Raw genomic sequence first — 9,243 nt, forward strand, 5'->3', positions numbered from 1 at the left:
GCAGTCATGGGTGAATAGGGAGTAGAGGAGAGGGCTGAGAACGCACCCTTGTGGGGCCCCAGTGTTGAGGATCAGTGGGGTGGAGATGTTGTTTCCTACCCTCACCACCTGGGGGCGGCCCATCAGAAAGTCCAGGACCCAGTTGCACAGGGCGGGGTCGAGACCCAGGATCTCGAGCTTAATGACGAGTTTGGAGGGTACTATGGTGTTAAATGCTGAGCTGTAATCGATGAACAGCATTCTTACATAGGTTTTCCTCTTGTCCAGATGGGTTAGGGCAGTGTGCAGTGTGATTGCGATTGCGTCGTCTGTGGACCTATTGGGGCGGTAAGCAAATTGGAGTGGGTCTAGGGTGTCAGGTAGGGTGGAGGTGATATGAGCCTTGACTAGTCTCTCAAAGCACTTCGTGATGTGAGTGCTACGGGGCAATCATCAAGTTTGCTGACGACACTACAGTGGTAGGCTTGATTACCAACAACGACGAGACGGCCTACAGGGAGTAGCTGAGGGACTTCGGAGTGTGGTGTCAGGAAAATAACCTCACATTCAACGTCAACAAAACAAAGGAGATGATCGTGGACTTCAGGAAAGAGCAGAGGGAGCACCCCCTATCCACATCGACGGGACAGTAGTGGAGAAGGTGGAAAGTTTTAAGTTCCTCGGCGTACATATCACGGACAAACTGAAATGGTCCACCCACACAGACAGCGTGGTGAAGAAGGCGCAACAGCACCTCTTCACCCTCAGGAGGCTGAAGAAATTTGGCTTGTCACCAAAAACACTCAAACTTTTACAGATGCACAATCAAGAGCATCCTGTCGGGCTGTATCACCGCCTGGTATGGCAACTGCTCCGCCAGCAACCGTAAGGCTCTCCAGAGGGTAGTGAGGTCTGCACAACGCATCACCGGGGGCAAACTACCAAATCACTAGTCACTTTAAACAATGTCACTTCATATAATGTTTACATACATTACTCATCTCATATGTATATACTGTACTCTATACTATCTACTGCATCTTGCCTATGCCGTTCGGGCCATCGCTCATCCATATATTTATATGTACATATTCTTATTAATTCCTTTACTTTTGTGTGTATAAGGTAGTTGTTGTGAAATTGTTCGATTAATTGTTAGATATTTTTTTTTTTTTTTTTTTTTTTTACCGTTATTTTACCAGGTAAGTTGACTGAGAACACGTTCTCATTTGCAGCAACGACCTGGGGAATAGTTACAGGGGAGAGGAGGGGGATGAATGAGCCAATTGTAAACTGGGGATTATATTACTGCACGGTCGGAACTAGAAGCACAAGCATATCGCTACACTCGCATTAACATCTGCTAACCATGTGTATGTGACCAATAAAATTTGATTTGACCATTACAATGTAGTCAATTGAGTGAAAGTGAGACTGTAGGGAGCGCACCAATGATGTGAATAGAATATTATGACCTAGCTCATCCTTAATAAAAAAAATAATATTTTCTATGATTAATGATCAATAGATGTTCAAATTATTGAAAAGGAAACGTATCCTTGAACTAGGCCGCCCTTAATCATGACTTACAGTTCCATTACATTACACTCAAGAAAGTCAGCCATTGGACTAAGGCGTCTGCTGTAGGGGGAAGTTTTGTTAATATCCTAGACCCTCAGTACTGAACATTTACGCCTTGATCATACCGACAGTGTTTATGCATATCGGTAAACCAGAAGTACATTCATTTCTAATGGAACGCTGCGATTGCCTTGCAGCATTGCGTTGTAGAGGCAGTTGCAGTGAGTTCTGTGTGGTGCATACCTTGGGTGTATCGAACGTATGCATCAAACTGTACGTGTAGAAGGCTTGACAGAAAAGGTAGCAGAAGGCGAATGTTGAATGTCCAGATGATGCTGCATACCATTTTGCGCCGAAAGACCGTCGGTGGGATCGAGGCGTTGCATGGCTTGCGGTAGCCAACGGCTTTGGAAGCATAATACGTTAAGAACCTTATCTTTCATATCAGCAAGAAATAATTTTCAAAGAGAGACAACAGTAACCATAGCTTGCAAACACCCGCGGAACCTTTGATGAGGATGTCGGACCACTATCGGTTACAAAACTGTATCTTTGTTTTTTATTGGATTTGGCACAAGTATACTGTGACTGGGTTGGCATGGCGGCTAGTTCAGATGGTAGCGCTAGGGCAATGTATTGTAACGACCCTGGGTTTATAAGCGCGGAAATCGACTCTGCCGCTCGAGCATGCTTTTGCGGCACAGTCGATAGCGCGCCGGACCTCGGGGTAGAAGGTCGAGGGTTCGAGACCTGCTCCTTGCTGTTTCATTACATTGGTGTCAGAACCTTGCGTCCACGACAGTGTGTGTGCTTGGCCGGTGAGCGCGTTCCTATAAGACGTAGAGTCGCGAGGACGCGCTCTTTGAAAGGAGGCAGTAGTGTGACGACCCTGGGTTTATGAGCGCGGAAATCGACTCTACCGCTGGAGCATGCTTATGCGGTATAGTCGATAGCGCACTGGACTTCGGGCTAGAAGGTCGAGGGTTCGAGACCTGCTCCCTGCTGTTTCATTACAGTATATTGATAATGATGATAAAACCAGCAGCGGCTTATTTTCATGGATGCCAAGGGAAGTCAGGCTTGCCCCCCCAAAAATAAATATTTAAAACAATGTATATTTCGTCTCTCTATGGCAGAATTTTTCTTCAATTTGCAAGAGGTCTCATCAGAGAAAGGAAGCGAAACAGCGCCCTTCTTTCTCTGTATGTGTAGGCCATCTATCCGATACTGTCTGGTTCCAAAGAGTAGGCTTATGACATTGTTGCCCATACCATTGATTGCAATGGAAGCAAGCAAGCATTCGGTCTCCCTTGATAAAAAATGTATAAAATAATAGCCAATCAGCCTTGAGCTAAACTGAGTGAGCTCAACTATGAATGGTCCTGGCGCACCAAAAAAAAAAGTGTAAAGAGAAGCCTATCAAATCTCACCAAGAGCCTATGTCATTGACAGAAACAACTTGAATTGTTTCATCTCATTGTGGTTGTGTTGTTGTCCTCCAGTGGCTAGCTAGCTAGCTAAAAGTAGCCCTTTCTATATTAGCCATGGATGAAGATAGGGATATGGACTTGTGGTTTTACTTAATTCTCCATACTGGCCAATGATTATAATGGCGATTCTGATCCAACCATTAATTCATGCATTGTGCCCCTAGCCTGAGAGGATGAAAGTTCAATATGTAGCTAGATGTAGCGTTTCCCATGAAAGGAAGTTAGGACAAACATTTAAGCCACACACAAACATTTAGGACAATAAAAATACAATTGTGTAGTGTATGACAGAGTGATAGACCATTTCCTCAACATGAAAGAGAGGAGGATGGCATTGGTGTTTCTATACAAGTGGGGTGAGTCAACATGTTTTTTAATTTGCAGAATGCGCACACACACACACAAAAATCAGAACCATGGACAGCCACATCATATTTAGCTTACATTGATTGGACTAAATTGTTTTTGGTATCTTTCAGTTGTCAATTTATTAGACTAAGCAGAGGTGATTTGATGATGTTGAAATGTTGAAGTTGAAATGGTGCTGGAATAGTGGAGGCAGCTCCTGTTTTCTTTGTGACTTGCATAACTCTCGTGGTTCTAAATCAATAGGCTAGTTGTTTAGTGGTCCGAAAATGTTGGGAAACATTAACTTGCTTGAACATACTGTAGGTCATGTAACTGTTTGTTGCATTCAATATGCTTTGTGAACTTCACCGGACAGAGGTTGCTCTCTGGTTTTGTGATGAAATAAAGGTGTGGCTGAATTTATTCTGCTACTGTCTTCTTATTGTCTCGGCCTTTAGGCCTATATATCACGGACACAAGGCATATGAACTAACAGGTTATAGGGCAAACAATGCAATTATCACAACACATAGAAGATAGCAGAAGGCTATAACAGAGGCTATAATGCAAGACCTGATAATTTCCTGCAACCTGCCTATGTCCTTAGTGGACAACCCTCACTTTAGGCATTTCATGTCAGTGGTAGATGACAAATATTGACCAGTAAGTAGGCCCACGTTGACCAGGTGCCTGTATGACTTAACACTGAACAAAAAGGCTACAATCAAAAGTGCCCTAGAACAGACAGAATCAGTGTCTGTCACTGTAGATATATGGACTACAGGACCATGAGGGGCTTCATGGGAGTAATGGCCCATTACATGGCCATGGAAGAGGAAAAAAACACCCAGACTGGAGTCAGTTCTGTTGAGCTGTGATAGATTCACAGTGTCACACACTGGGAAAAGAATCAGTGATACATTTGGAGTAATATGTGATAATTTTGCCATAGAACATAAATGAGATTATATCATATGTGATAACGCTGCAAATATGAAAAAGGCCTTCACAGTTTGTTTCCCCAAAGCAAGCAATGATCATGATGATGATGATGTGGATAACCCCAGCATATGGGAAGAATTTGGTGAAGAGTACAATGCTGATGTAGAAGCTATCCAAACCAACTGCAGGCAACAGCGCTTACAGTGCTTTGCCCATTCATTACAACTAGTGATTAGAGATGGACTAAAGGAAACAAAAATTATAAACAGTGTGATGGTTAAGGTAACTAAACTTTGCAGCTTACTACACACTACCTGTTCTCTGAAAGAAGCATTTGAAGCTGAGTTCGGAGCCAATCGTAGTATCCCTGCTGCTGTGTCTACCAGATGGAATTCCATCCTCCGGCTTGTTAAAGCAGTCACCAATCTGAATCAACAAAGCCTCAATACGCTACTTGAGGCCCAAGGACACAAGGAACTCTGCTTATCACAAAGGGGATGGAGCCAGCTATTGGAGCTAGTGGACATTTTGGACCCTTTTGTCCAGGCCACCGACATTACTCAGGGGGTTGTCTCAGTGCTGCCCTTCCTTGTGTACTGTCAACTATCATCTGCAAAGTATACTGAGCACAAGTCGTCACCTAGTCAGTCTAGTAAAAGCACTGCAGCATTCACTCAAATGCCAATTCCAGGGAGTGTTTGTGAATGTCAGAATGGAGTACTCGGATAAACAGGCAACAAAACTTCCTTTGGTGACAATGTATACATAATGGCTGCACTGCTGGACCCATCTTTCTGCCTGTTCTGGCTTGATCATGATGTCCTCATGTAACCGATGTGAAATGGCTAGCTAGTTAGCGGTGGTGCTCGCTAATAGCGTTTCAATCGGTGACGTCACTCACTTTGAGACCTTGAAGTAGTGGTTCCCCTTGCTCTGCAAGAGCCGCGGTTTTTGTGGAGCGATGGGTAATGCTGCTTCGAGGGTGACTGTTGTTGATGTGTGCAGAGGGTCTCTGGTTCGCGCCCGGGTCGGGGCGAGGGGACGGACTAAAGTTAAACTGTTACAATAATGCTGTTGACCCGGATCACTGGTTGCTGCGGAAAAGGAAGAGGTTGAAAGGGGGGTGAGTGTAACCGATGTGAAATGGCTAGCTAGTTAGCGGTGGTGCGCGCTAATAGCGTTTCATTCGGTGACGTCACTCGCTTTGAGACCTTGAAGTAGTGGTTCCCCTTGCTCTGCAAGGGCCGCGGCTTTTGTGGAGCGATGGGTAACGATGCTTCGTGGGTGACTGTTGTTGATGTGTGCAGAGGGTCCCTGGTTCGCACCCGGGTTGGGGCGAGGGGACGGACTAAAGTTAAACTGTTACATTCATACCACATGAAGATCAAGCTGAATTGAAGGAGAGTCTGATTGGTAAGTACAATGCATTGCAACATGCAACATTTTCTGTTTCACTTGCATTCAAATGATTTATTTTCATGTATAATGTATACTGTTATATTCTTGATCATTTTATGATTTTTTTTCAGACCTAGCCTCAGCCAAAAGGCTGAGGCATGGAAAGTCACCATTACGGAGAGCAGTAGTGGAGAAGAACAACAACCACCTGCCAAAACCTTCAGACTGTTCTCTGGCCTCCGCAACAAGATCAGCATGAGGAAAGGAGACAAAGTCACCTGTCAAAGCAAAGATTATTCACTACATTGAAGTATCTTCAGATGAAAATGAAGTTTTTTGCTTGGATTTTTGGAGAATCCATGCAAAATACTTTCCAAGACTCAAGCAGGTAGCAATGACAGTGTTGGCTGTGCCTGCCACCAGTGCCCCAGTGGAGAGAGTGTTTAGTAATGGAGGCCTTCATCATGCACCCTCATCGTGCCAGGCTCAGTGCAAGAACGCTGACAAACTTGATCTTTCTGAAATGTAACCTGTCTGGAAAATAAATATTCTCTCTCTTAGGGCACAGGATGTCATTTGCTACTTGTTACAGCAAATTGTATTTATGTTAAGTGTCCAGGTTAGTAAGTATATTTTAGGGATAAAGGTCATTATGTTTGATATATAGGACACTTTAGTAGTGCAGTTATTGAACAGTTGTCAGTCATTTTGGTTTACATTCATCTTCCCTCACCTACAGATTTTCTGTTTGTGTGACAGAATGAAGTGAAATATAGACACAAAATACCATGCACCTTATTAAAATGTTATTAAAATGTTATGTTTGCTTTTTTTAATATCCGGTACAATTACTTTTATTAAATATAAACTGTCTACATTTTAAAAGGAAATGTATTTCGATTGAAATAGTGCCTGATGTGTTTTCTTTCATACAAGTATGGACTAATGAACAGGGGAGTCTCTTCAAATAATTTACAAGGTTTATAGACCTACTGTAAACCATAGCAGGTAGAAAGCCATTGCCAAAAGGGACTTGAGACTTGACCTCTACCTCAAAGACTTGTTAACATCTCTGGAAATAATGGCCTGATGCTAATGTTAAATGTTGTAACCAATGTTCCCTCTATAAACTGCGTGCGTGCGCGAAGACTGTTGTGCAGAATATATGCCATGCTGCGCAGAGACACGATACTGAATTTCACTGAGTTCGCCCCTTCAGTTTGCAATATATAGATCAACGTTTTTTTCTATGATCGAATCCAAATGATATCAGCCCCTTTTCAATACAACAAACCAAAACAAAACTACCTTTGCAAGACTGAGTCTGTGATGTTGTTGTAGGCAGAGCTGGAGCGCATCGGAGTAGAATTCTATTGACATGGTTAGCCCAAGAGCGGTCTTTCAATCATCAGCGAGTGAATTCGCCTTACAGTTCAGATCAGAGCTGCGTGTGTGCACATGTGTTTATATTCTTTGCTAGTTTGCGATTTGTTAGCCCAGTTATAGATAAGTATAGGTCAACAATGAGGAGTGTAGGCTACATTTCAAGCTGTCTTTGAAAAGCCAGTAAGGTAAAAAGCTTATGTCTTAATTAAAGCGGCAGTGTTGTATTTTATGACAGGCTTCAATATGCAAATAAGCCAATAGGCAGAGGGGTAGCCAACATTGTCTAATTCTCTGTATGGTAACGATAATTAATATTATTTTGTGGTTTCTTGCATCATACAACATAATACAATTTACAGTCAGCTATTTGGCCCATGGTGTTACAGACCAAGGAGAAAATAATGAATTGTATGTAGGCCTACATTGAACACCAAATATAGGCTACTGTAGGCTATATCATAGAAATCAAAAGCTATTCCATGTGAACATGTTTAGGGATTTGCTCCATTAGTTTTGTTGCTAGGCCTACATTGTGAACAAATAGCCACAATAGCCTATTGGCTACTGTCTAAAACGGTAAGGGTAGGTACAGCCTCAGTCTTCACTGTAAACACGTGCTGGAAGTTGCACAAAATTCTCACAATTTTCAAGTGTTCACTCACAAGACCTAAAATTTGCTAAGTGCCCCCAAAAATTTGAGGGAACATTGGTTGAAGCTGTGAATGAGATGCAGCATATGGAGGATGTGAATAGAATGCCATGGAAGCGCAGAGGTACAACATTACAAATAATGTATCCTATGCTGAGGCTGTTAGGAAAGTGAATAACAAACCTAGTGTTCAAAATGCTTCAGATACAACATAGCGGCAGATAGTGGTTTCTCCCGAGGAGGCCAGTGGAACCTCAGCCGATTGTTATTGTGATATGCTAGCATAAATGCTTAATTGTAAAGAAAACCATGGTAGTAGATCATGTAGACTTGGCCTTCATGTGTAGGGCAATCAATATGACTGCTCCACATGAGCAGGACTACACAAATTCAATAATTAGTGAAGGCAGCCAAAAAAATTCTGGGGATTTCTGAAGTTACGGTAGAAATAATAGGCCTACATCGGATTCTGAATTGAAATTCAAAGGATGACCAGGATAATAAGAAGCCTACTATTAGGCTGTTCCTTGTTGTACAATGGAATGCTAGGAGTTTGATAGCCAATGGACAAGATTTTAAAAAATACATGATTTAGATGTTTTACCAGATATGACGTGTATACAAGAAACATGGTTTAAACCTCAACTGGATTATATTATACCTGAGTTTATCTCTGTAAGAAGTGATAGAACTGAGGGCTTGGGTGGTGGGTGTGCTACATTTATTGAAGAAGGTGTAGCACATAGAGCAATAACTGGTTTCAAAGAACATGAATGTGTGGCGGTGGAGATTTGTAGAGAATGGGGTAACATCACGTTGTTTAAGTACTATACTCCTTGTAAACCCATTTCTCTATCTGAATTAGACATAGTTGCAAAATCCAGTTTAGGCGATAAGGAGACATGGTGTGGCGATCTCAATGCGCATAACAGCTTGTGGGGCAGCAATACCACAGATGCCAATGGTTTAGTGGTTGACGATTTTATGGAGCGGAAGGGACTAGTTTGTGTAAATGATGCTTAGATCTTACATTGGTGTCCTTCTCCATTGCTGGTACTATTATGTGAGTGGGATGTGACGATCGAATCCACAATAGGCTGTGCTAATTTCCCAGTCATGTGCAACATAGATCTTGACGTACAGTATGTTTTCAGAAAAGGGAACCGGTTTGAAATTGGTGGTTTTACAAAGCAAATTGGGTACTTTTTTACACTTTGTGTGAAAATGAGGGTTATAAATAATTGTGCTGCATCTGTGAATGCAGTCATATTTGATGCTGCCTTATTAGTTATTCCAATGGGAGGGGGGGGGGGGGGGTAAAGGAAAGATAGTTCCTTGGTGGACTGAAGCATGTACTAAGGCCATCATTGATCGTGATAATGCTTTTAAAACTTTGAATAATTTGACATTTGATAGCATGATAGTATTTCAGAGAAAGCATTGGCTAGGAAAGTCATTAAGAATGCAAAG

This window comes from Salvelinus fontinalis, chromosome 10 (genome assembly GCF_029448725.1).
Source record: "Salvelinus fontinalis isolate EN_2023a chromosome 10, ASM2944872v1, whole genome shotgun sequence".
NCBI classification, from domain to species: domain Eukaryota; kingdom Metazoa; phylum Chordata; class Actinopteri; order Salmoniformes; family Salmonidae; genus Salvelinus; species Salvelinus fontinalis.